Source organism: Rhinopithecus roxellana, chromosome 16 (genome assembly GCF_007565055.1).
Source record: "Rhinopithecus roxellana isolate Shanxi Qingling chromosome 16, ASM756505v1, whole genome shotgun sequence".
NCBI lineage: Eukaryota > Metazoa > Chordata > Mammalia > Primates > Cercopithecidae > Rhinopithecus > Rhinopithecus roxellana.
Window position 1 is genome coordinate 97,989,548 of NC_044564.1, and position 27,279 is coordinate 98,016,826.

At 52.4% G+C, this 27,279-nt stretch overlaps 1 protein-coding gene and 1 long non-coding RNA gene across 4 annotated transcripts in view; one reads left to right on the forward strand and one right to left on the reverse strand.

Moving 5' to 3' along the window:
- The first annotated feature begins 7,245 nt into the window (after window positions 1–7,245).
- Window positions 7,246–27,279, forward strand: part of NEK6 (NIMA related kinase 6) — a 102,777-nt gene continuing 82,743 nt past the window's right edge. The window contains exon 1 of one of the 3 annotated variants that reach the window (XM_030920414.1): window positions 7,246–7,409. The gene's annotated coding sequence lies outside the window, so the exon portion shown is untranslated. Of the gene's footprint in view, window positions 7,410–7,579; window positions 7,688–10,723; window positions 10,894–27,279 lie in introns of those variants that run through there. The other 2 variants (XM_030920415.1, XM_010365841.2) reach the window with 2 other exon arrangements.
- LOC115894043 lies at window positions 8,534–10,478 on the reverse strand. The gene is made up of 2 exons (XR_004054098.1): window positions 10,404–10,478; window positions 8,534–8,818 (listed from the first exon to the last, which is right to left on the reverse strand). It is a non-coding gene; the product is annotated as an uncharacterized LOC115894043 (long non-coding RNA).

Here is a 27,279-nt window from a genome sequence, read left to right on the forward strand (position 1 = left end):
GCCGCCCAAAGTCCTGGTGTTATAGGCGTGAGCACCGCACCCGGCCAGGGGGTACTATTATGAATTATGCCAGGACGGCAGGCATCACCCAGGACCATCCTGGGGGCACATGTGATTCTTTGTGGGGAGAGAGTTCCAGTTTTCCCAGAAGGATTCATTTGCTCTCATCATCCAGGTGTGATTATTAACAGCAACCCCTTTCCCTCTGCAAGTGTCTTGCCTTGGATGATCAACTTTAGGGTCACCTTGGTTGTCTGCAAAGGCCACTGCATTGGGGGATTCATATTTTTACATTATACAAAATGGGGGCATCTTGTCTGCTGGGCCCTTCGCCACATACCGATGTCTGGGTGTCCCACCAAGAACTTCCAGGAGAGTTTAAGCAATTGAGTCACATTTTTAGGAGCAGCAAACCCTGCTGGCTGCAGAAGGAGTTGGGACCCTCTCCACCTCCTCCCCAGCCCTGCCATCACTCCCTGTGTGACCACGGGCCAGTTCCTGCCTAGCACAATGCGGGGATGTGTCTCCAAGAGTCCTGTCAACCTTGACCTTCTAAGATTTCCTATTACCCAATGACCCTGGGGAATTTCGGTAAAAATTGGGATGCAAGAAACATCACACCATCATATGGTTCACTCATCACACCACGAATCCTGGGTCTTCCCTGTGCCAGGCTCTGGGCAACTGCTGGAAGCCAAGGCATATCCATCACTGCTCCTGTTTCACGGGAGGAGAGAGACGAAGCCAGCAACAGATCGACCTATTTAACTCAGCATCAGGAGAGAACAGGTGCCAGAAAGCAAGCAGGGATACAGCCCAGTGTATTGTGAGCTTACAAAACACCTTCAAAGGCCAAAATCACATTCCCCCAATACCCCACTGCCATATCTGCTGCCTCTCAGCAGCCAGAAACTCCTACTCTCTTCCTGAGGAGCACAATGATTTTGAGGGTTTCTTTGGGGACTGACATCACACCAACTCCTTTGTGATTTTAGTATTCATGGTCTCTGAGTCTCAGTCTCCTCATCTGTATAATGGGCAACAATCGCTACCTCAAAGTGTAGTTGAGAGTATCAGGTAACGGAACGGACAGGAAATGTGGTTCACATGCAGTTCATGGTGCTCCCTGCAGGTCGTAGGATTCGAGTTGCTGGTTGAAACAGCAGATGTTAGAGTGAGTGGTGGAGGGAAGTTCAGGGAGGTGCGGGGAGGAGTGCATTGCTGCCTCTTGATGGCTGCGTGGCCTTGAGCAAGTCCCATCTGTAAAGTGAGGGTGGGAATAATAATCCTCGATAACTTCTGTTTTTTCCACATTCCAAAAACTGCCTGGGTGTGGGGTCTCCAACCGTGTCGGGCGAGGACTCAGTCGGCGGCAGTCACTGCCAAAGGCGGAAGGAGATAACCGGTTAGCAGGCCCTGTCACAAGACCAGCAACGCATAAAACACAAAATGCTTCCCTGCGGCAGGAAGAGCTGATGACACACTGCGCTTAAAGTATTCCTCCAAGCCCCACCTCATTCTTCCCGGATCCTCTAGCCTTGGAGTACAGCCTCTAACTCTTCACTGAGCATTTTCAGGAGTACAATCTCAGGTGACTACCCCAATCCTGCAATGGAGGCTGCCTGCCCCGCTTTGACAGATGAGAAAACTGAGGCTCACATCGGGGGAATGGAAGGCAGGAACTTGAACTGCGCAGAAGAGGCAGACTGAGTTTTCAAGTCTCAGAAGAACCTATGTCTGGATTCTTAAAACAACTCTACAGATGCCTGGAGCAGAGAGTTTTAAAAATTAGCTCCAAAGCTAACCTCGCAAACAGACATGGGGACCCGTGGAGAGAGCACTCTTCTCTTCCTCTCCAATGTTCCTGTCGCCAGCCAAACCATAAAATCTTGAGGGCAGAGGCCATGGCTGAAACGTCTGTTCCCTCCCACAATATTTAGAACAGTACACAGAGTGTTTGCTCTATGCGGATTAAACAGAGCAGATGCTTGCTCTATGTGGAATTTGTGTGTGTGTGTGTGTGTGTGTGTGTGTGAGACAGAGTTTCACTCTGTCGCCCAGGCTGGAGTGCAATGGTGCGGTCCCAGATCACTGCAACCTCCGCCTCCCGGGTTCAAGTGATTCTTCTGTCTCAGCCTCCCGGGTAACTGGGATTACAGGTGCCCGCCACCACACCCAGCTAATTTTTGTATTTTTAGTAGAAACAGGGTTTCACTATGTTGGCCAGGCTGGTCTTGAACTCCTGACCTCAGGTGATCCACCCACCCTGGCCTCTCAAAGTGCTGGGATTACAGGCATGAGTCACCTCGCCCGACCTCTATGTGAATTAAATGCAAATCATTTGTAATACTATGCAGTCATATAAAACGAAGCAGTTTTTCTGGAGCTAACAGGAAATGGTCTCCAAGAAGTGAAGAAAACATAAGATATACAATAGTGTAGATTATATGCTATTATATGAGCAAAACTTAAGAAGAAATACGTATACATTCGCATATACATGACCATATACAGTTGCATACATATATACCCGCCCACACAAAACACACTGTCTGGGACAGCATATATTTGGCAACATTGACTCCCTCCAGTGATAAGAACCAGGTGGCTAGGAGGTAGGGGTAGAAAGGACACTTTTCACTTTGTCCCCTTCTGTGCCTTTTGAATTTTGAACTGTGGGCATGTATTATCTATTCAAGGAACAAATTAAACCTTTTTAAAGTTAAATAACTAAAAAATGAACCTGCTACTTTATAAAGTGAGGCATATGATGGTGTGATGTCTCCTACATCCCTATCCTGACCAAAATTCCCCAGGGTCATCGAGTAACAGGAAATCTTAGAAGGTTAGGGTTGACAGGATTCTTGGAGACCTGTCCTGCATTGTGCTAGGCAGGGACTGGCCCGTGGTCACACAGGGAGTGATGGCAGGGCTGGGGAGGAGGTGGAGAGGGTCCCAACTCCTTCTGCAGCCAGCAGGGTTTGCTGCTCCTAAAAATGTGACTTAACTGCTTAAACTCTCCTGGAAGTTCTTGGCGGGACACCCAGACATCAGTATGTGGCGAAGGGCCCAGCAGACAAGACGCCCCCATTTTTTATAATGTAAAATATGAATCCCCCAATGCAGTGGCCTTTGCAGACAACCAAGGTGACCCTAAAGTTGATCATCCAAAGCAAGACACTTGCAGAGGGAAAGGGGTTGCTGTTAATAATCACACCCAGATGACGAGAGCAAATGAATCCTTCTGGGAAAACTGGAACTCTCTCCCCACAAAAAATCCCATCGCCAGGAAGCTGGCAAGATGATATTTTGTAACAAAGCGACTTCAAAGGACATGGCCTGATTCTAAGTTCTTCTTGCCTCTCCTGTCTCCCCCACTACCCCCTCCCCTAATACTAACAACGATAAAGGACTTGAGTTAACCCGGATTCAAATCCTGCTGTTTTCTGAGCCTCGGTTTCTTTATCTATAAAACATAAATCGGCCGGGCGCGGTGGCTCAAGCCTGTAATCCCAGCACTTTGGGAGGCCGAGACGGGCGGATCACGAGGTCAGGAGATCGAGACCATCCTGGCTAACCCAGTGAAACCCCGTCTCTACTAAAAAATACAAAAAACTAGCCGGGCGAGGTGGCGGGAGCCTGTAGTCCCAGCTACTCGGGTGGCTGAGGCAGGAGAATGGTGTAAACCCGGGAGGCGGAGCTTGCAGTGAGCTGAGATCCGGCCACTGCACTCCAGCCTGGGCGACAGAGCGAGACTCCGTCTCAGAAAAAAAAAAAACAAAACAAAAAAACAAAAAACATAAATCATGACCCCTATCTCAAGGGATGCTATAAGAATTAACTGTCTCATACAGAGCCAGGTGCAGAGAAGGTGCCCAGTAAGCAGTAGTTTCTCTTCCCTTCGTGCAGAGAAATAATGAAACAACACACACTGAATCCTGAAACTCTTTGGGGTGAGTGGAGACAGACTTTCTCCCAGACCAGATGAACAACACCTCGGTGGGCAGAAGTGTGAGGCACCGTGTGCAGGGAGACGCTCATCCTAATTCTGGGTGTCATTTTGCAAAGCACCGCTTCATGATGACTCATTTTGGGACTCCCTAAAAACTCCTTTGAGTTAAAAACAAAAGTAGAGTGGGGTTCAGCTTGCATTGTACCTTATCACTCCACTGTGCCCTCGTCAGGGTAGCAGGGTACTGCAGGGAGTTCAAGGATCTCTGAACAGGCTAAACCCGATGTTTGCCCCGTAGTGTCACCAGGAGCTGGGACCATCTGCACAGGGCCCAGGACAGAGGGAAGGAAGTAGCCATGAGGGATGGAGGAAAAGGAGGAAGGCCAGGAAAATGGGGTGCACAGGATTTCTCCCCCCTGCTCCCACCCCTCCCATCTCTGAATTGTAGTCCAAGGGGGAGGCGGAGCCCTGATGCAAAAGTATTCCTGGGTCCTCCTACCCATCCCTGCTTTATTTTCCCACCAAACTTTTTTTTTTTGTTTTTGAGACAGAGTCTTGCCCTCTGTGGTCCAGGCTGGAGTGCAGTGGCGTGATCTCAGCTCACTGCGACCTCGGCCTCCTGGGTTCAAGAGATTTTCCAGCCTCAGCCTCCCAGGTTGCTGGGATTACAGGCACATGTCACCATGCCCGACTAATTTTTTTATTTTTAGTAGAGACTGGGTTTCGCCATGTTGGCCAGGCTGGTCTTGAACTCCTGACCTCAGGTGATCCACCACCTCGGCCTCCCAAAGTGCTGGGATTGCAGGATGAGCCACTGCGCCCAGTCTCCACCAAACTTCTTATCTTTGAAATGCCAGACATTCACAGTGTCTTCCTCCCATCCCACTATCCCACCTTGGCTGAAGCCCCAAGAGAGTCAGGGCTAGATTTTGTTTACTTCTGTATCCCAGGACAAGGCTTCTTTATTCCCCTAACACTCAATCTGCCTGCAGCCACACCTACCTCTGTTGATTATCACTGGCTCTGTGACCTGGGACAAACTGCTTGACCTCTCTGAGCCTCGGTTTCCTAACTGGAAAATGAGGACATCACAAGTATCTATCATAGGGGTTCTGTGAAGCTGGGGAAGGGCTTTGCAAACAGCAAAGACTCACACATATATTGTGTGTTGGGGATGGGATCAGTCCTTTTCCTCCCAGTGGCCTGATGGGGCTCCCAAAGTTTCCTTCAAAAGGGAGTTTCTGGTTCTTGCTCTGTAGCTTAACTGAATAGTTGCCAGAGTATGGGACCTGCCCTCCACATAGTAGGTCCCTACTGACTTCTCCCACTCCCTCATTCAGGCCTCTGCTCAGATGTCACCTCATCAGAAGGGCCTTCTCCCAGCACCCCCTATACAAAAAGCACCCCTGGGTCCTCACCCTTCTCTGAGTTACTTCTCCACCTAACTTCTTATCCTCGAAAAGGCAGATATTCACAGTGTCTTCCTCCCACCCCATCCTTCCCCCTTGACTGAAGCCCCAAGAAAGGGCCATATTTTGTTCACTCCTTTACCCCAGTGCCTAGAAAAGTACCTGGCCCATGGCAGGTGCTCATAGATGTGTCGGGTGAACCAATGAATGAACTGATGGTTTGCTGCACGAATATGGCCAGTATCACAAATCCTCTAGTAACACGGCAATACGCTGTCTCAGAACTTCGATTTCTTTCTATTATTTGTTGCAGTGTTTATTTCTTCTATTTAACTTTTCAATCTGTCTGACATTTATTGTGGTGTATATCATGTGAGGCAAGGCTGTAAACAGATCTCCAGATAAACGGCTAAACAATTTGCAGAATGATCCATTTTCCCCCCACTGGTTTGTGATGTCTGCATTTTCATCCACAAGAGCTGGGACCAGGCCGGCTCCTGTGGGCCAGCTGCTTCCTCGTCTGCCCTCTTGTTCCAGCAGCCCAGGGCTATGCTATTCCTGAGGCAGGGCTGCCTAGTAATTGGACACACAGGTACTAGAATTAGACAATCTGCCGTCCACTTTCTAGCGCAACCACTTACTATCTGCGTGACTCTGAACAAAAGAATTTGCTTTTTATTGTTGTCCAGGCTGGAGTGCAGTGGTGCGATCATAGCTCACTACAGCTGCTAACTCCTATGACAAGAGTTCCTCAAGAGATCCTCCCGCCTCAGCCTCTCGAGTAGCTGGGATTGCAGGCAGGCACCACCACACCCAGCAAATTCTTACATTTTTTTATAGACATGGGGTTTTGTTATATTGCCCAGGCTGGCCTCAAACTCCTGGCCTCAAGGCATCCTCCCACGTTGGCCTCCCATGGTAGTGGGATTACAGGTGTGAACCACCGCATCCAGCCTGAAATTTCATTTCTAAGCCTCATTAAGCCCATCTGTAAAATGGGCACAAGGGTAACGTTGGCACACATGGTGGACGCTCAGTTGGTGTCATTATTACACATCACGGCCAGTTAAAGCACCTTCACTCATTTGGCAAACAGAAGCCCGACACCCATTCACCCTGTGCCCAGTACAGTGCTGTGCCCCAGCAGGCAGTCAGTGTCCCTGGCTCCAGCCCTCCTGGGGTGCAGCACAGTTTTGAATGTGGAGGGGAGGCAGCAGGGGTGGAAACGACCCAGCCAGGAGCGGCCATTCTGGGTGCGGGGAGGAGGTGAAGTGAGAACTGAGCTGCTTGGGTCCCAGGGAGGCTCTGACTTCTAGAGGGGGCGTTCAGCATTCTTTAGTGGGGACTTTCACTACTTCCAGAAACCTCCGCACATTGGCTCTTGCTGGACCCTGGGGGCCACAGGAAGTGGGAGCTCCAGATGAAGAGTCGCTGGCACTTTGACGGCGGGGGGCAGGGCCTTCCCCTCATCGGAATACTCTTGGAGCCTACTTCAGTGCCTGCATTCAGCTGGTGCAAAATAAGTGCTTGTTACTTTGCCAATTTCAGTATGACTAGGACTGTGGCAGGAGCAATGCTAGGTGATGGGGAATCCGAAGATCCACGGGAGGAGTTCAAGGGTTGGCTGACTGCAGACCCTCATCGTAAGTCTAGAGCCGGAGAAGAGGGGGAGACGCCGGCCTGCGCCCTGTGAGTCTGGGCCTCAGTCTTCTCATCTCTGAAATGGGGAAGGGCTTCCTCTGCCGAGCGGATCGGCCGCAGGACTTGGTGGAGTCGAGGGGTTCAGGCCCAGGAAGGACGCCGTCGGGGCGCCCCCCGCCCCTCAAGCTTGCGTGGCGGCAGCGCGCACGAGCGCAGGGGGCGGCGCGGCCCCGCGGCGGGGAGGGGCGGGCGCGCGGGCGCGCGGGCCCGCGCAGGCGGCGGCGGCGGAACCGAGCAGACGGGCGTGCGGCCTCGGCGCCGCCAACTCGTGTCGGTCGCACCGCTCTAGCCGCCCGCGGGCCCGCGCACCGGTCCCCCCCGCGGCAGCCGAGCCCGCCCGCGCGCCGGTGAGTAGCCTGGGGCTGGGGTCGCGCCGGTGGGGCCCCGGGGCCGGGGAGGGGCGGGGGCCGGGCGGCTGGGCCGTCACCCCCAGCTGGGCCGAGGGCGGGCGCGCGCCCGGGGCTCCGCTGGGGAGAGCGGGAGGCGGGCGCGCGTGTGGCCGCGCGGGGCTGAGCGTGTCGGCGGCCGGGCGGGCGGGGGCGGCGGCGTGTCCGCGTGTCCCGGGGTGTGCGCGTCCCCGGCGGGTGTGCGTGTGTACCCCGGAGCGTCTGGTGGCGTTGTTGGGGTGAGTGCGTGCGGGGACGCGGGCATGGCTCCCCGCTACCCACTTCCCGAGTAGGGACGACGGTCGGAGGAGTGTGCCGGACGCCGCAGGGAGTACGTGCGGGTCTCAGGGAGTGTGTGTGTGCACGTGTGTGCATTCCAAAGTGATTTGTGTGCACGCACATGCGTGAGTCCAGGAGGGCGAAAGTGTGCCTGTGTGGGCGTGAGTATAATGAGTGTGCAGGACCGCGCGAGCGTGTTTATTACTGAGGTTGAGGGCCCCCTTTGCGCCCACCAGGCCTTTGCACAGTGATGGCCCCCAAGCCAGGGAGCCCGTGAAGAGAGAAGCGGCCTGGCATGGGCTGGGGGTCGGGACTGGGCCTGATCTGGTGAACCAGGGGCCAGGAGGACAGACTCAGAGCCTGGCTGGGCCTGACAGAGGCGAAGGTCTCAAAACCAGGCTGTGGCAGGGCCACTGGCAGGACCCTCTCAGCACACACAGGCTGGGCGAGCGGAGGCTGTGGTGGGCCTCGGCCGGGCACCCGAGGACGGTGTTTTCCTAAATACCCTCCGGGCTCCCCTGTCTTTGTTCTTGACTCTCTCCAGCCAGGCCTGGGGAGCTGACCTTATACTTGCATGTGTATGTGGATGCCTCTCTGCCCGCCCCGCTAAGTAGATGGATCTTTTGATTTATTTATACCTCGCTTAGGCTCCAAGTGTGAGTCCCAGGACGGTAACAAATTGATCACAGCGGGCTTGGGACACCAGCTTTCAAGGTCTGTCCTTGCAGTTTTGACTGACAGGCTTTTGTGTGTGTGTGTGTGCGCACTCTCTAACTGTTGAAAATCTTTGCAGTTGAAAGTCTTAATTGCTTGAAGGCAAACTTTAGAAACTCCAGAGCTCCCTACTTGCTCTGACTTTTCCAAATTCAGCTTGCCTTTTCTGGGGGAAAATGTCGCCTTAGTTTGGTGTACAGTACGTGCAGGCAGGTCTTGAAGGCACGTTTAAAAACCGTGTCGTTAATGGAAGAAGAATTTCATTGAAAGGGACGCAGAGCCGGCTGGAAGCGCCTGCCCTGGACTCAGCGAGTTTGGACTCAGCGAGTTTGAGCTTACCCAGTGAACTTTGGACGTCTTCTTTTAGCAAACAAAACCTGGAAGGAAGCAAAAAAGACCCACATTCTTTTTCTTTTTTGTCCCGAAAATGAAAAAAAGAAAACACCTTCTGGGTTTGCTGGAAATACCCCCTCTCCTTCCCCCATCAAGGCCAAGCCCTCCCTGCATCCCCCACCCCCAAATAAAATATGCCTGTGGGGAGCCGTGGAATGAGTCACTCCCTGGCAGAGAGCCTGATGGGCAAACATTTGGGAAGGTTCTTGCCTAACTTCCCAGAAGAAAAGGCCCAGGATTTAAAATGGTCCCTGTGGTTTGTCAGCCTCTGCCGTCCCGTCTGCTTCGGAAATGACTAAAAAGTAGTTTGTATCTCCACAAAATAAAGTCTCAGACTGAAGGCCTTAGACACAGGTTGGTCTGGATTTAGAGCTGTTTGGGTTTCCAGAAATGGAGCGCCCGGCTTTAACTGGTGGCATTTCTGGTGGGTTTGAACAAGGGCAGAGGAGGGAAATGGGGAGGAAGTTCCCATTTACGGAGCAGAAGGGACTGTGTGCTGGGAGCTGTTCTAGGGGGTGTGAATCTCCCAGTGCTCTTCTGTGACAGAAAATGCTTTTGGTTTTGTGCACGAGGAAACTGAGGCACACGGGGTGAAGCCTGTGTCCTGGGGCAGCTGAGAGGAGGTGGGGGCAGAATCCTAAGTCACCTGCCCAACCTCCCAGCCTTTCCTCTTTCCACTGCACTTGGGATATGGTATTTGACTGGCTGAGGTGCACAGACCTAGTGCTGAATACTTTAACACACATCCGTTTGTTTTCTTCTCATCGTAGATAGGGTTTATTATCCCCATTTCACAAATGAGGAAACCGAGGTTCAGAGACATGACCTGCATAATTTCATTAAAGTAGCACCATGACAGATGGTCCCCATTTATTTTTACTTATTTATTTATTTTTGAGGCAGCATCTCTGTTGCCCAGGCTGGAGTACAGTGGCGCAATCTCAGCTCACTGCACCCTCTGCCTCCTGGGTTCAAGGGATCCTCCTGCCTCAGCCTCCTGAGTAGCTGGGATTACAGGCACTTGCCACTACGCCCAGATAATCTTTGTATTTTTAGTAGAGATGGGGTTTGACCGTGTTGGCCAACCAAGCTGGTCTCAAACTCCTGACCTCAGGTGATCTGCCCAACTCTGCCTCCCAAAGTGCTGGAATTACAGGCATGAGCCACCATGCCCGGCCATGTCCCCATTTATTGAGAATATACTGTGTGCTAGGTCTGGTGCCGTATTTCCCCCAGTCCGCTCACCAACACTGAGATGGAAGCCATCATGATGCCCATTTACAGATGAGGAAACTGGGACACAGAGAGATGAGAGAATGCGCCAAAGACCGTGTGCCAATACACAGCAGAGCTGGATTTGAACCCAGGCTTGTGTGAGCCAAGCCCATGGTCTCCCCACTGTACTAGGAAGGTGGCAGGCACTGGGCTGGGTGCCTGGCCTGTGCTGAGGCTCAATGTCATTTTCCTGATCTTACAGAGAGGGAGGTTAAGTAACTTGGGCAAGGTCATAAACCTGCAAATGGCAGAGTCGGGATTTGAACCCACGTCTCTGATTCCAGAGTTCCTCACCTTAAACCACATCTGGCTGCCTTTATCATGCTTTGCTTCTGTTGCATGCTGCAAAGCCAAGTAGGTTAAGACAGGCTAGGTTCCTGCAGGGCTGGGTTGCGCGAGACCTGGGAGAGGTCTTCCAGAAGGTACTGCTGGCCTTCCTCGCCCAGGGCCAGAGCTACTGGAGAGAAAGGGCCGCCATTCACATTTTTTCTTTTCTTTAAGTGCCCCAGATACTTTTCATAGGGGAAGTGTCAAAACAGTTGTCAAAAAGAGAAGAATATTTCCTTCCTCTTCTCAGGCTAGACCAAGCAAGGGAGTTGGAGGGTGGAGAGTGGAGGGCCCTGATGAATCATCCAAGATTAAATACGGGTAGCCACTGCCAGACTTGTGTGGAGATGAGGCTGGGACACTGCTCACAGAAAGAGTCCGGCGTTCTGACCTCCCGATGTCACCTTCACGGGCCTGACTCACAGTCCTAAATATCTGACAGTGTGATCACTTCTAGGTAGGCTTCTTGTCACTTGTCATTTAAGTCCCCTGCCTGCCTTTTTTTTCCCTGCTCATTTCCATTTTGATCACGGCTTCTACTACGTGTGCTTGAAATGAATGTTGTGTGTGAGGACCTGTGTGGTTTGGGCCGTGTTGTGCCCCCCGCCAGTGTCCTTCGATGTTGAAAGGAAAAGGTATTTCTCTGCCTTCCATGTATGTTCTGCAAATTGACGAACATTTGCAAATTGCTTTGAGATGCGTTAATTTAAGGTGTGAAATAATAGATCTTGTGCGAAGGCTCAGCCACATTTCTGGCATTGATGGATTTTTCTCCCGTCTGGCCTGTGATTTGGGGAGGTAAAAATAGTCCTTGTTTCCACGTTTTTATCTTTTTTTTTTTTTTTTTTTTTTTTTTTTGCTGACATCATTCTTAGGAAGTGGCGTGCACATGCCATGGAACTTTACATGGAACATGGAGCTCTGGGGAGCAGGAGTGTTCTTGAGTGAGGGGTGGTCTGCGGTGGCCTGGGTACCTCCTGGCTGTCTGTGAGATGGCTTTGAAATGAGCAGATACTGTTGAGGGCCTCAGTGGCTTTTTGGTATTTGGCTGTCTTTTCACTTATGACTCTTGGGTAATGGCAAGATAACTTTTGGGGAAAATGTTAGTTTAAAAAGAAAAAAAATCAGGCCAGCACTTTCCCTCATTCCTGTCTGAGCTGGTCCCTTCCTTTGGCCAAAGCTGAACTAAACCAATGGCCCTCTCAGACTCGACTTCCAGACGGAGGAGCCGACATCGGGGCAAATCAGTTGGTGGTGTAATTTCCTGTGACGTTAACTTTGGGAACTTGAACTTGGAGTGGGAGCTAGCATTTTGACATCTGTCCCTCTAACAGGACTTGCTTCTGTGGACATAGACCCGCATACACGGGCTGCGCCATTGTCTCCAGTTCTGGATTTTTCCACAGATGACTTCTCGGGTGGTCTGGTGGTAAAGGCACAGGTCTTCTAGCCAGGCCTTCAGCAAGGGCAGGATCACAGCACCCCACCAGACCTGACTGGCCACCACCACTGTAGCTGTGGCTGGGCAAGTTGGGGGGGCCATGGGAATTGAAAGATGGGGTGGCCAAGATCTGAAATGCATTCAGTTGCAGTGGCCTGGATCTGCACGGAGCCGTTCTTTCTTTCTCTTAGACATCTGCGTGATGGTGACCTCATAGAAAAGAAAAAAGGGGCTTTATGTGGGAATTCCATAGAGTGTGAAGGAATTTGGACAGGGGAAGGGGGAGGGAAGTTGCCATTCAGAGCCTGCAGTGCCTGCATTTTCCCCGAATTGTTTAACCCTCATGCTTCAGAATTAGGCTGAGGTTTGCGGGGTGGGTCATGTTGACCCGGGTGAACAGAGATCCCTTTAAGAAGAACTCCATGTTTCAGAGGCGCGTTCTTACTGCAGGTGAGTGGCAGTATGGGAATTAGTCCACAGGCCCCTTCTCAAATGCCTGCCCTCTCTTGTTCCTTGTCCTCAACGTCTTTGAAACTTGGGCTTGTTGGGAAGACACCTGCAAAAGGATGGATGAACATGACCTTCAGCTCTAATGAATCCAAGCTGCTGATGAGGAATTCACTGGGCTCCCAATCCAGAGAGCTTCGCACACACCCACTGGGGTTGGGATGAGCACTGGGTTTATTTACTGTGGACTTTTGGAGTCGGAAGGACTCTCGCCAGCCATTTGTTTCACAGAATGGAACCTGAGGCTCAGAGAGAGCAAGGCGCTCCCCTGCAACCGCATTGAGAGCCTGGGCTCGGGCACCTGATGGAGTGAGTGAGGCTGGAGTCCCAGACCTGCCTCTCATGAGCACGTTGTCCACTGCTCTAAACCTCCGTATCCTCATCTGGAAAACAAGGGCAATATTATGACCTCAGAAAGTTTGGGGGAGGAACTAAGTGAAATAATGCATTTCAGATGCTCAGCACCTTGTAAGTGCTTGATGCCCATTCCCCGAGATTACATGAGAGACATGGAAAAGCTTTAATGACCAAGGACCCAGCCAGGGTCACTCAGCCAGGACCCGTGGTCCGTGGCCCAGAATGTCCCCAGTGCCCCTGTATTGAGGCCCTAAACAAGGCCGGAAGTGGGTGCCGGGGACCCCTGTGGATTCCACCAGAGCACCTTCCTAGGATCATGGCTCCCAAAATGGAAGGGAAGGAGACAGTGCAGTTTGCAAAGAGGCAGGATTTAAGCACCAGGGTGGCCCTGTGGCACCTCAGGAAAATGTTTGCCTCTCAGTATCTGCTCTTGTCCCCACCTGCCCCCACAAGGCAAGGCCGTAAGTCCTCGGTGTGGTGTTGGAGGTCTCTGAAGGCCCTAAGAGCTGTGTCAGCCACGGTGTGTTATGAAGCAAGGCAGATGTTTTGTTAATTATTTACACAGCGTCAGCCCTGCAGAGGACTGCGCTGACAGGAGCGGCTGGCACAGGCCTGGCTGTGGGGCAGAAGTGAGCAGCCCTCTTCACCCAGCAGTCCTCCTGAAAGGGTCTGCATAGCAAGGCCTGAGGGAGTCCTGCACATTTTGTGCACCCGCCCCCTGCAAAGCCGTTTGCATTTCCTGCTCATTTTCCTGAGCCGGTGGAGAGATCCTTGTCCTCTGGAAGTGGCCATCCCTCTGGGGCAGCTTGTGTACCAGCTCATCACAGCCTAGACCCAGCTGTAGTCTGTGTGGCAGGAGAAGGTGTCACCAGGCTCTGGAGGTTCACTCCTCTGCATTCATCTCATGCAAGGAGGGCTTCATGGGGGCTCAGCCTCTACACCCTCATCCGGAAAACAAGCCAGTGACACCAGGCACCAGCCATGTGATCCTCAGGCACCCCAGGGGTGATGTGCCTTAGAAATTCAACTTTAGGATTAGAATTCTGCTAAGAGGTTGTACCATGTGACAGAAAAGGTAATCTAAAAGTCACAAAGACCAGGACGGGCCTGGTGGCTCATGCCTGTAATCCCAGCACTTTGAGAGGCCGAGGTGGGCAGATCACTTGAGGTCAGGAGTTTGAGACCAGCCCGGCCAACATGGCAAAACCCCATCACTACTAAAAATATGAAAAAGTAGCTGAGCGTGGTGGCGTGCCTTTAATCCCAGCCTGAGGCGTGAGAATCACTTGAACCTGGGAGACGGAGGCTGCAGTGAGCCAAGAACACGCCACTACACTCCAGCCTGGGCAACAGAGCGAGACTCTGTCTCAAAAAAAAAAAAAAAAAAAAAAAAGAATTCTGCAAAGAATGGTGCCTGGCATCAGAGCTTTCCCTGAAAGGCCACTAAGAATGAGGAATGTGAGCTCTAGGGAGGCGAAGGGGGCAAACCCACCTTCCTGTTGCCTGTTTTACATAAGGAGGTTTTGCATAGGAGTCATTTTAAGATACATGAAATAGCCAGAATAGATAAATCCACAGAGACCGAAAGCAGATTGGTGGTTACCAGGGCCTCTGAGAGGGGGCATACTGGGGAGCAACTGCTTAAGGGACATGGGTTTTTATTGGGGTGACGCAGATGTTTTGGAACCAGATGAAGGTGGTGGTTGCACAACATTGTGATTGTAATAAATCCTGTCGAGCGGTTTGCTTTAAAATGGTTAAATTTATCTGAGAAAAATGTTAAACAGAAAAGTTTTGGCCAGGCACAGTGGCTCACGCCTGTAATCCCAGCACTTTGGGAGGCTGAGGCAGGCGGATCATGAGGTCAGGAGTTTGAGACCAGCCTGACCAACATGGTGAAACCCCGTCTTTACTAAAAATATAAAAATTGGCTGGGCATGATGATGGGCGCCTGTAATCCCACCTACTCGGGAAACTGAGGCAGGAGAATCACTTGAACCCAGGAGGCAGAGGTTGAAGTGAGCCGAGATGGCGCCACTGCACTCCAGCCCGGGCAATAGAGCGAGACTCTGTCTCAAAAAAAAAGACAAGTTTCTCTTGCTTAAAAAAATAAATAAATAAAAGCATGAAACCCTCTCCTTTTACACATGGGGACACTGAGGCCCGGAGAGATATCATGACCAGCCTCAGGTCCCACATGCAGCCTGCTGCTGTGTAGCCTAAATCAGATCACTGTCCCAACTTTCAGGCTAAGGCTCTGGTTGTGACACCTGGGCCTGGACTGCGGGTGAAAAGTTTTGATGCAAAAACACAGACCTTCCACTGTCGCGTGGGCTAGGGGGACTCTCTTCTGCTAACCAGAGATGCTTGCGCTGGCTGGTGTGTGGCACATTCTCTCATTCCTTCAAGACATATGTCCAGATAGAAATCCTGTGTCAGGCATTGTGCTGGGAGCCCACACAAAGACCCTCTAACGGCCCCACCCACTGGCCTCTCACCACCTGGTGGGGACAGAGGCTGTCACAACCCCTTCTTAGGTGCTCTTGATTGATTTGCAGGTGGCGTCTTTTGGAATGCACTCTCTGGGGAAGTAGGAGAACTTGCGGCAGTGGGGGGTGTTTGAACCCACCTGGAGGGAGACGTGGGGTTTGCCAGAGGCCTGAGAGGGCTGGGGTGAAGGGCAGGTAGACCCCAGGGTGGGGAGGCAGGTGGGGCTGGGAGGTGAGAGCCGGGGCGGTGGAACTTCCTTCTGCTTCCTCGGCCTTTGCTCCCGTCGGTAGATCGCCTTACCAGGCACTTGCCGTGGCTCATGTTCTAATCTAACCCTTAACCTGAGGGAATGCGCTTCATCCTCCCAGTGATGCTGTGATGTGGGTACCATTATGCCCAATTTATAGATGAGGAAGCAGAGACCCGGAGAGTCCAGGATCTGTGGTGCTTGACGAGCATCAGCCCGAGTGCTGTGAGGACACCCACAGCCTAGGGGTCTGAGCTGAAAATCAGAGGACAGAGGCTGCCCTCCGGAAGTGACCAGGATGTGGGCTGTGAGCTGCCCAGGTCAGGGCCTGGGTGAGGGCCCCCAGCAGCTGAAAGGAACAGCGTGCACCCAGGTACCATGCCAGGGCCCCTGAACATCCGTCTTGTCATCGCATAGTTGTAACCTGCCTCACAGACTGAACATGCACTCCAGGAGGGGGTGGGACTGGGTCTGTGGACCACAACAGTATTCTCTATGCCCAGCATCGTGCCTGGCACATAAGAGGAGCTCAATTAATATTTATTGAGTGAATGGGAAGTTTTAAGTGGACACGCGGCAAGATCTTTGGAGAATGTTTATATGGAGTGAACGAATCTGTTAGCAAACGTTCCTCACTTCCCTCAGTGGGCTGCGCAGGGCTGAGTTGAGCTGAGCTGGCCCTTCCCTGGGAGAAGAGGTTTCTTAGAGAAATGCTGATCCTCGAATTATTCCAATGAGGAGGAACCTAAACCCAGAAGGGCTCTACCTCCCAGAGTTACAGGCTCTCCTTCCTATGCCCCTTCCCTGCAGAGGCAGCTCCCACATGTCTGCATAGGAGGGCTTTGGGTTGGAATGGGTCTGTGCTGTGTCTTAAAGCTGCATTTTCTACCAAGCACGCACTTATTTTGTTTAGAGGGCATGTCTTTTGGGGATTGCTTTGAGGAAAGGCTAAGCACGCCACCTCTGAGCACAGACATGACTTTTCAGCAAATGAGCAGGACCCCAGATTCTACCCCATCTTAGAAAGCAGGAAACCCAGCATTGAAAGAGGAAAGATTCTGTAGCTGATGTGACCTTGGCGGGCCACCAGGGTGGATGCCCAGATGGCAGGATCACTGGGCACCACATGGCACACAGAAGGGAGCAGAGGAGAGGGAACCCGCCCCTGGGTTTGGCAGGTCCGGTCGAGTCCGCCTGGATTCAGTTACACCAGGACCTCGAGTGGGCCCAGCGTGCCGGACTGAGTCAGTATGTGTACATTGCCTTTGTTCATCTCCCCTGGGAATGTAGTGGCCTTTTGTGTTTGTTTAAAATGCCAGCCTCCTTACCTAACCCAAGAGGAAATGAGGACTGGGTTTTTGTCTGTGCAGAGGCTGGGACAAGTGTGGGAGCCGCCTGCTCTTGGAGCCAGCCTGGTGGTGACAGCGTGGCATTTGGGAAACATTCTGTGGTTTTCTCCAAGGGGTAATGGGCACACCGGGTGCTGCGCTGCCCCTGGGCTGGGCACCAGGACCCTGAAATGAGGAAGCCTCGTGACCAGGTTTCCCGGTGCCATGCAGCAAAGGATGGCTGAGCACCACACGCCTTCTTGACCCCTGGGGAAACACGCAGGAATCAGATGAGGTACCTGCCCCATCTTCCTAAGGAAGTGTGCAGAGAAAGTGCTTGTACTCTGAGCTAACACCTTTCACTCATACAAACCTTTATGGTGTTCTGTGTCTTCAGACATTGATACATCATGGCCCTACTTTCCAAACTCCCAAAGGGGCAGTGATCTGTAGAAGTATTTAGTGCCATTCAGGGACAGGAGAGGCGGTTTGGAAGATGCTGTCTGCTGTGCGAAGTCCCTGGATGCTCAAATGGCTTATGGGGTGGCATCGTTGAAATTACATAGTCAGGACATATGGTTACTGTGATGTGCTAATGTTAGCAATTGAGATATTTAATTACCCAGAAAAACCCTTTTTCCTACCCAGTACAGGTTACTGGAGAGCCTTTATTTCTTAGGAGGAGGGTCTTACACAGTGTAATTTGGACCATCAGATAGGGAGTCATTATCCCTCATTCATTTATTAGCTAATTAAGTGGTTTATCTGGTCACACATTTATTCTTTCAGTTGCGATTCATCCAGCACTGTTGGCTGATGTACCTGGCCTGGTGCTGGACACTGGGGGTGGAATGAAACAGAACAAATATGACTGAGTCCCTACTGTGTGCCAGCCCATAGGGTGTGCTGTGTGCCACAGGTGAATGCATTCACTTCCCAGTGGACATTTAACGACCACCTACTGTGTGCAGACTGGTGGAGGCACAGAAATGCAAATGACACCGTCTGTAGTTGTTTGGACACTTGTGGTGTTTCAATGGGGTCTTTGGTCCTAGCCCTCTCTCTGCTTGGTGTGATATGCCCCATCAGCCACTGTTCACAGGCCACGTGGTGACATCCCCAGAATGAACCAGAAACAATCCAGATGCCCCAGGAACCGACGTGAGAACAAGGCATCCGCTTCACACGTTGTGTCTCAGTTCAGCGTCTTGCCACCACCCAGCATTTTGAGACAGAATGTGAGATCGCGTAGTTGGCTAAATACATAAATATTTTATGTCTCGATATTCTGAAAATGAAGCCCAAATGCACAGAACTGCAGCACATCAGTGCTATAGATCATATGTTATAATAATCTGATGACATGTTGTTTAAATATTTATGGACTGATGCGACATGACAATGGGGGAGAGAGGAGGCTCAGAGCAGAGTCTCGGCAGATGCGGAAAGGAGGGAGCAGATTCCTGTGATCCTGAGAAGCGTCACAGGACGCCTGGGTTTCTGATGTGATGTTTGGAGTTTTATGACAAAAACAATGGCTGACATTTATTGAGCACTTGCTGAGTGCCATACCCTTCACTGATACCATGTCATTTAATCATCACAGCATCCCCAGAGGGTGGGGCTCTTATGAACCCCAAGTTACAGAGGGGACACTGAGGCCCAGCCAAGTCAGTGGTCCACCCCAGACCCCACAGCCAGCAAGTGGCTCAGGAGCAAATCCAGGCTGACCCCATTCTGCATTCTAGCTCTTAATTACTGTGCCGTGCTGCTCTAGGGGTGACAGGTCATATCCAAAAACCCCCCACCCCTGCCTGGGTGACCCCTTCCTTGGTACTAACTGGACTTTTTTTTTTTTATTGAGACGGAGTTTTACTCTTGTCACCCAGGCTGGAGTGTAGTGGCATGATCTTGGCTCACCGCAACCTCTGCCTCCCAGGTTCAAGCAATTCTCCTGCCTCAGCCTCCTGAGTAGCTGGGATTATAGGCACCCACCACCACGCCTGGCTAATTTTTTTTTTGTATTTTTAGTAGAGGCAGGTTGCACCATGTTGACCAGGCTCGTCTCGAACTCCTGGCCTCAAGTGATCCACCTGCCTCAGTGAACTTTCTAAATCACAGGAAAGGAAGGTGATGTCTGTAAAATGTCAGATGGGGTTGGAAGGCACAAGGAATGAATATCTAGCCTAGGAGGGGCAGAGAGTAGTGTGGAAGGGTCACTGCATCCCAGTGCCTGGCACATAGTAGGTGCTCAGGAAACGCAGTTCTTGAGCCTCTGCCCTTCTCTTTGTTGTTGGTTTTGCAGAGTCGTTAAGAGAGTTTACTGCAGACTGTCCCCCATATGAGTGTTCTGTGGCCCCTGAGCCTTTGCCTCAGCTTCTCCCTCTCCCTGCAGTGCCCTGGAAGGAATCAACTGACAGCCCTTTCAGTCTCCCACCGTCCAGCCAGTTAGGGCAAGGTGTTCCCCTTTTATAGAGGAGTCTCCTAGAGCCAACCGCAGCATCCCTGCCTTTGGAAGCCACCTGGAATGTGCCAGCTGCAGTGGCCGTTCCTTCCATGCCCCCCATCCCCCTGTGTGCTCCATCCCCCCACATCTGCTGCTGTTGGTTCTGCCTGTTGCGTTACTGCTCTGTGACCTGGATCCCCTCCAGCACAGAGGTCTTGAAAGGTTGATCAGACGTCCTCAGCACCTGGAGTGGGGCCTGGCACACAAGACGGCAATAAATGGCCAGCCATAGAAATTCACCGCACAAGACCCACAGGGCGGGGGCTGAGTGTCCGAGAAGCCTCTTGGGAATTGATGGTCTTAGACCTAATGGTGTCTTCCCATTCTGCAGAGGCCTCGGGGTGTCCCTAGGTCCCCAGAGTGGGAAGGGACAAGTCAGAAGGCCACGGAAATGGAACACAGGGCCATCTACAAAATGTGTGAGGCCCAGTGCAAAATGAAAACGCAAGTTCCCTTGTTCAAAAAACAGTAAAAAACAAGAAAAAAGTTTTTTCCTTTCCTTTGCAATCTCTCTTTCCATCTGTCATGATGTGTTTTGTTTGCTATTTATTGTCTCACCCCCTGGGTACAAGATACTTTCAGGGCGAGTGCAGACCTCATGGGTGCGGGCGTACCTGCCCCCGATCCTCCTGCCTGCATCTGGGCCCCTGCTGCAGGTAGCGGGTGGGGGAGCAGGCATCTGAGTACCCATCCTGGGGAGGCAGCTGAGACTCTGTGCTGCCAGCATGTGCTCCATTATTCCACCAGACTCCACTTAACACAAACTCAAAGATGACATGAAGCATTTCAGGATGGTGAAAGCGCAGCATGAAGCCCTACGCTTGGGGCTCCCTTCTTAGGGCAGGGCTGGGTCACCTGGACATGAAGCCAGCCTGATGGGAGGGGCCATAGCACCCACACACACATTTCACACAGAGCAGGGGCCTTTTATTGGTTCTGTCCATGGGGCTGGGGCCAGATCTGATTTGAAGGGAAAGTTCTGTTTTAAGCACTGTCTGCACACTGCTGCCCCAGCAGGATAGTTGGCCAGCCAAGGGCTCTCCTTCCTCATCCTGAGCCTCTCATGCCTAAGACACAGCGTGGTCAGCCCTCCCTGACTTAATCTCTTACACCATTGCCAGAGATTTTTGCACTAACAAACCCATCCCCTCTGACTTCCGTTCCTTGAGTGACAAGGGTCAGAAATCAAGTGACGCAGTTGCCAACCTTCTCACACGGGAACAGTGCCAAACACGCGATGCCCCAGAGATCAGAGAGGGCAAGGAACTCAGATTCCACCAGCCATCACGCTGTTCCCAACCCTGAAATGGGGAGGCTCAGCAGCCACAGGGAGTGACGTCTGATTACTCTGAAAACATGGATGAGGAGGCTCAGGTGAGGGGTACTTACTTAGTACCCACTGTGCACCAGAGACCTGGCCAAGTACTTTCTGTGTGTTGCCTTCATTAATCCTCGTGGGCTTTGAGCTGATCCTATTTTTCAGATGAAGTTAACTAAGGCTCAGAGAATGAAGCTGCCAGTCCAAAGCCATAAGCCACACAGTTTGGAAACTGAGATTTGAACCCAGGCCCTGGTCCCAAAGTTAGTGCTCTTTGCATGTGAATCCCAGGCATACTGGCTGGCTGAGGTCCCTCCCGGGCTGGGCCTCTTGCCCCCACTGTCTGCTGCATCTGTGTGGGGGCAGGACAGGGGCCAGACCTCAGGGCTGCTGCCTGTCCGCTCCTGACCCTGAGCAGTTACCCTTGTTCTTGGCAGGAAGCAGATCTCAGGGCCACGGCTCCAGCTTTTCTCCTGCAAGGCCTGGCCAGCTCTGTGGCTGTACTTATGCCCAGAGAGACAGGTGGCAGCGGCAGAGTTAGGCACACCTGGCTGCGAGTCACACCCACCTTGTGCTCACCGTGTCTCTTGGGCTTGTCACCACCCACTCAGGTCTCCGTTTTCCCATTTGTGGAGCAAGGGGTAATAGCAGTTCCTGTCTCTGAGGCAGTTTTCCCGATCTATTGTGGTAAGGGTGTATAGTCCTCAGTTCCACGCCAGGCCCAGAAGTGGCATTTGATCCTCTGTGTTGATGGTAAACAACATGGTGTGGGGTGAGATCGGAACTTGGTGGCCCCTGTGGCGCTCAGGAGCACCTCCACAGGTCAGGGCATGTTGGCGGGCTCTCAGCCCAGAATTGCCCTCTCTGAGGAATTCATCTCTTCCTTGTTTTCTTTGTTCATTCATTTTATCCCACAGAAGCAAGCGCTCTGTTGAGATACAGTAATGAGCCCCAGGCATGAAGTCCCTGCCTGCACAAGGCTGGTGTTATGGTTCCTAAACAAGAAACAGGTGCAGGGTTCCTGGCCCGGCAGCACTGGGGAGAGGTAGCTGGGCCAGCGTGGTGGCCCATGGCTGCCACAAAGAATGGAGTTCCTTCAGTGTCTTCCTTCCATTAAAGGGCAATCCCTGGGGATTTAACATGCTGCCTTTTGTGTGAGGTTCCAGCACTCCCAGGGTCCTGGGAAGGCCTCATCGGGCTTTGCTTTGCTTCAAGGTGTCTTTGAGAAATCACTTTTTCTAGTTGCAGTGTGGGAGTTTTCCCCCATGCTCTCCTAAGACTGAGATCCGCTCCCCCTAACGCTGCTGGTCATGGGGACCCGCCTGGGCCAGGCCCTGGTCACATGTGATCGCATCGACTTGTCTCAGTGACCTTGAGAGGCAGGTCCTATTAATTCATTTTACAGGGGAGGAAAGGGAGGCTGAGTGAGGCTGCATCATTTGCCCAAGAGTGCCCAGTGTGCCCACTGCCAAGTCAGGATTTGAACCCATGCCCGTGGCTTCCAGACCACACTCTCGGAACCACTCTGTCCTGGTGTGAATGGATGTTTTTTTAATTCTTGGCAGCAGAAAAAGCACAGGTTCTGCTCAAAGCAGTAGACTCTCAGCAGACACCTACCATGTGTCAGGGCCATGCTGGGTGCTGCAGGAGGGCTCTGCAGAGAAGAATAGAGACAGATTGTTGGTGCTAAATTGGCCTGAAAAATGACCGTTGCTGCATGAGCCAGGATTTTGTTGACTCGTTGCTCCAAGGCTGTGAGTTTCATGTGACAGATGAGGAAGTGGAGGCTCAGAGAGGCTGTGTGGTTTGCCGAGGTCACACAGCCCCGGGCAGCCTTATTCCACATCCACCTGGTCTGTCTGCCATCATCCATGGCGGTCTTCGGACTAGCTTGGGCCTCCGCAACATCCTGCATTTGGATAAACTGAGGCCTAAAGAACAATTCAGGACTTGATCCCGAACGGGGGCGGGGACGGAACCCTTTGCATACTTGTGGAAATGGACACTCATTCCACAGCGAAATTGCCTTCAAAATGCCACCGATTCTCAGGGCAGGAGAAGACCTAAGAAACGACAGCGGGCAGTCAGGGCACGTGTGTCTGTGACAGCAGACAGGCCCGTATCCACCCTTCCTGGGACCGACAGCCAGGGTAATGGGGTTTTATAGCATCTGGAACAGGCCAACCTTTTATAACAAAATGTTTCCAAAGCTATCCCATCCCACCATTGGCAAGCAGTCCTTAAACAGCAAAGAAATAGCCATGCTCCGTATTCACGAAATGGTGAGCTGGCATTTGGGCCATTTATTTAAAGCGGGAGTTGAGGAGGCTAAAGACTTCAGTTCTGAGCCACGGCTCGCAGCCTTGCTGCAGCAGGGGAGCGTAATCTTCAGGGTTTTCTTCCCATTTACGGGTTTTTTGTTGTATATTTGTAAAATGAGGCTTCTGCTGGCAGAAGCAGGCTTTAGCGAGTGCGGCAGCTCTTTCAGGACCTAATAAGGCCCCAACGGAGGGTGAATTGCAGCAACACTTTCCTTCCCCCCAGGGCCCCCCCCATTCCATCTTGCCTCATACACTTTGGGCACAGGGTACCATTCATCTTGCTTCCTATTAATGGAATTACTGCCATCACATCTGCAGGATGAGATGGGCCCGCCTTGGGGACAGAGGCAGGATTGGCCGCCAGGGGGTTTTGCGTAGAGGGGAAGAGAAAGAAAAGAGAGAGGGAGAGAAAACTCTTACAAATGGATGCTTCCTTGGGTGGTAAAGATCCTTGGCCATGGAGGATAGAGGCCGCAGGGCCCATCCTATCTGCTTCCTGCTCATGTCCCGTGTGAGCCTCGCAGTGGCAGGGCATGTGATGGCCCCAGTGGCAGATGTGAACGGAGCTTGACACCTGTGTACCATAGCCCCTTGACTTCAGAAGAAGGGAAGGAGGGGACCCAGGATTTACGGGCTGCTCACAGATCCCTGGCACTGCGCTGGCCAAAATTTGGGGACTGGTATCTCTGTCCTCATTTTTAGATGAAACAGCAGAGGCCCAGAGAGTGTAGACACTTAAGCTTTGAGTCACACAGCTCATAAGCAGTAGCACTGAAGTTTGAACCTCAGTCTGTCCATTTTCGTGGAGGACCAGCAGTGCCCCTCCTTGAGGCTCCAGGAAGCAGCAGAGTGAGGACTCACAGTCCAGGTACCTGTCAGCAGCCTGTCCCAGCATCACCTCCCAATTCCCTGGGAAAGTGAGCAGACATCTGGAGGGTTTTTGCTTTCATATAAGAATGCTGGTCGAGGACAGTGCTGAATGTCATGTATTCCACCTGGACATCTGATAGAATTTCAGGGGTCTGGGATCCTGAGGATGAGGGAGGGAGGTAGGGAGCTGACTGGTCTGACACACTGTGCTTGCCATCCTGCATGTCCATTTGCAGCAGGGCTGGCAATCATTGTCCTCTCCAGTTCCGGCTCAATAGATTGATAGGGGCTGCCCAAGATGCCGTGTTGAGAAGGCTTTGGAGACTGGCATTGATTAGTAGTGTCTGCTGTGTGCACAGGAATGAAGAGATGGGTGTGAAAAGGACCAGACCTAACTTAGTACAATTCTTAACCTGAGGAGGGACCCCAGGGGCACCAACCCTGCTTCGTTCTCATTAGTTCGTCGTGTGCCTCACCACACTTCCATCCCAGGAAACTCCAGGAGGGTGAGACTGTGCACAGCACACAGAAGGAATCCAACATATAACAGAAGAAAGGATTGATGAAGGCTCTGCGGCCCCCAAAGAGACAACAGTTGGAATCCTACAGTGAATGTTTTTAAAAACATATTTTTAAATGTCTAGGGATGAGATCTAGGTGCCCACTTATTTAAACCAGGGCCATTTCATCCATGTCACTAACTTGCTGGATATCTTTGAGTCATGGTTTCACCTGCCTGAATCTTGGTTTCCTCATCTTCGCTCCCAGCACTGTGGAGGGGTGACCCTGTTGATGACAGTCGGGGAGCCCAGAACCCATGGGTAATGGGGTCGGCATTCAGAAATGTCAACTCCGGCTGCCTGCCCCGGCCTGCCGGCCCTGTCCTCTGCTGGGCGGAGCTCCAGGCTCTCTGGGTCTATCATGCTTTCCTTCTCTCTTCTCAAACATCACTGCCTCTGGGGAGTCTCCTCTGACCTCAGCACACTGCTTAGAAACCCCTGCTTGGTGCCTCCATAGCCCTTTCTGCATCTTCCCTGGCATGGCCCCCCCAACCCTGTGAGGCGCACTAGTGGCCAGTCCCCTGCCCCAGGATCCCCTCCAGGGCTGGGACAGACCCACTTTCCTCTGTGGTCTCAGTGCTCAGCCCAGAGCCTGGCCTGGCAAAGGCCTCGGTGACGGTAGTAAGGGGAGGGAGAATGCACCCCTTGGTTTGTTCCTCAGGCCTGTGGCCATGGGGACGACTGAGATGCTGAGACCACTGTGTCCAAAACCCAAGCCTTTTTTGGGGACAGATAGGTCAGTGGGACAAATGGAACCGGCTGTGTGACTCACACACCCATTGTGCCTGCTACAGCGATCCTTTAAAGGACAGTTGGGTTTGATCCTGCGGGAGGTGTTTGGAAAGGTTTTGAGCAGGGGAGTGGCCCCCCGAAGCAGAGTGTGGCCCGTGGAGGCTGCGGGGGCTGGGAGGGTGCTGTGAACTTCAGGAGAGATGAGGGGAATGGGGCTGTCCTGGAGAGAGTGGGGAGAAGTGGGGAGCAGCCTAGAACAGTGCCGGGTGCCTGGTGTCCACAGCCTGAGCTCCCACCTGGAGACCCCTGGATCAGGGGGCAAAGAATTCAGGGCTGTGAGTCGGGAAAAATGCTCCCCAGGAGCTTCCATGGCTCCGGAGTCTCAGGAATGATCTCCGGATGGGCGACTGGGGCCCTGGTCTTAGTCTCTCACCAGTCAAGGAGGGCAATGTGCTTTTTGCCCTTGACTCTCCTCTGACCCTGGCCCTCCATACCTGGATCTGTCTTGGGGGCAGGTGAGGCCGAGGCCCACAGAAGCCATCGGGTCAGCCTAAGAGCAAGAGTGGAAAAAGAAAAATCACGAAGCAATAATGAGCCCCTGTGGCACAGCGAAGGGGCCGTTGAATCCCTGTGGACTCAGGGCAGACGGTGGCCGGAGCAGTGGTTGTCTGTGTGTGGCTGGAGTGTGTGCAGAGGGGCCAGTGCTTGAGCCTGAATCTTCACAGCCCCTCCTCCACACACGCACATCCTAACAGTATGTTATTATTGATAGGTACATGTTAACTATTAGCTTTTGAAACAATAATTCCTCCTCCTACTGCTATTGTGGCTTGTTCATCAGAGCACCCTTCATATCAGTAGGAGTTGGCCAAGTGGCGAGGGCCTGCAGTTAGAGCGTGGGGACACTGCGTGAGCAGGGTGCAGAGGTGGGAAATAGCGGTTGCAGGAACCCATAAGTGGCTCTGTGGAGCTGACATGGTGGAGGACAGATGTCACTTGGGCTCCATGAGTCAAGGGGTCTTAAGTGCTAAGCTCAGGAGGGATGGCAACCTGGAAACCTTGAAGGTGGATAAGGAAGGGGAGATGGGAGCTTAGGAGTATGTTTCTGGTGGCTCATGTGGAAAATGACGGTGCTAAGGCTGGAAGGACTTAGAGGCCAGTGGGGAGGCCCAGCTGTGGATGCCACTGTGGAGGTTCCCGAGCCTCTCAGCTACCTGAGGCCACACTTCCACCCAAAAAGAGTCCTTGGCTTGGCCGGGCATGGTGGCTCACACCTGAAATTCCAGCACCTTGGGAGGCCAAGGCAGGTGGATCACACGAGGCCAGGAGTTTGAAACCAGCCTGGCCAACATGGTGAAACCCCATCTCTGCTAAAAATAACAGAAATTAGCCGGGCATGGTGGCACACGCCTGTAATCCCAGCTACTTGGGAAGCGGAGGCAGGAGAATCTCTTGAACATAGGAGGCGGAGGTTGCAGAGAGCCGAGATCGCGCCATTGCACTCCAACCTGGGCAACAGAGTGAAACTCCATCTCAAAAACAAAACAAAGAATGCTCAGCTCTTTCTCCTGTTCCACCTCCCGCTCCCACCCTTTCCTGCTGGTTGTTGGGGCGGTGGGGGGCTCTCACCTCAGCACCCTCAGCCTCTCTCAGCTTTCCTGTGAAAAACCAGGCCGATGCCTGCCGACTGGTGAGAATAAATGATAAAATCTGTGAAGCTCCCAGCAATGCCTGGGGAGAGGAAAGAAAGTGTTGTCTTCCCTAAATTCTGATTTCTGCATGTCATTTACTCTCTTCCCTGTCAGAGAAACTGTTTTGATTCCTGGGGACGAGAGAGGCCCGTGTTCACGGGAACGCACCCGCAGGCCCCATCCAGGCAGGTCGGCGGCAGCCGCGAAATTTATTTGTATCCCCGATTTCAAGGCTGCCTCGTGAATCTGCAAGAGCCCTGCTCCGTGTGTGCTGTGGGGAGTGCATTGTGTTGTCCCTGTGACTGAATTTTGATCCTCCCTGCATTTATTTGTTTATTCGGGTGTGGAGAAGTCTGAGGTGAAGCTGTAAGAAGGGGCGTCTTTGAGTTTTTGTTTTTTTGTTTTGTTTTGTTTTGCTTTGCTTTTGAGACGGAGTCTCACTCTATCGCCCAGGCTGGAGTGTAGTGGCGCGATC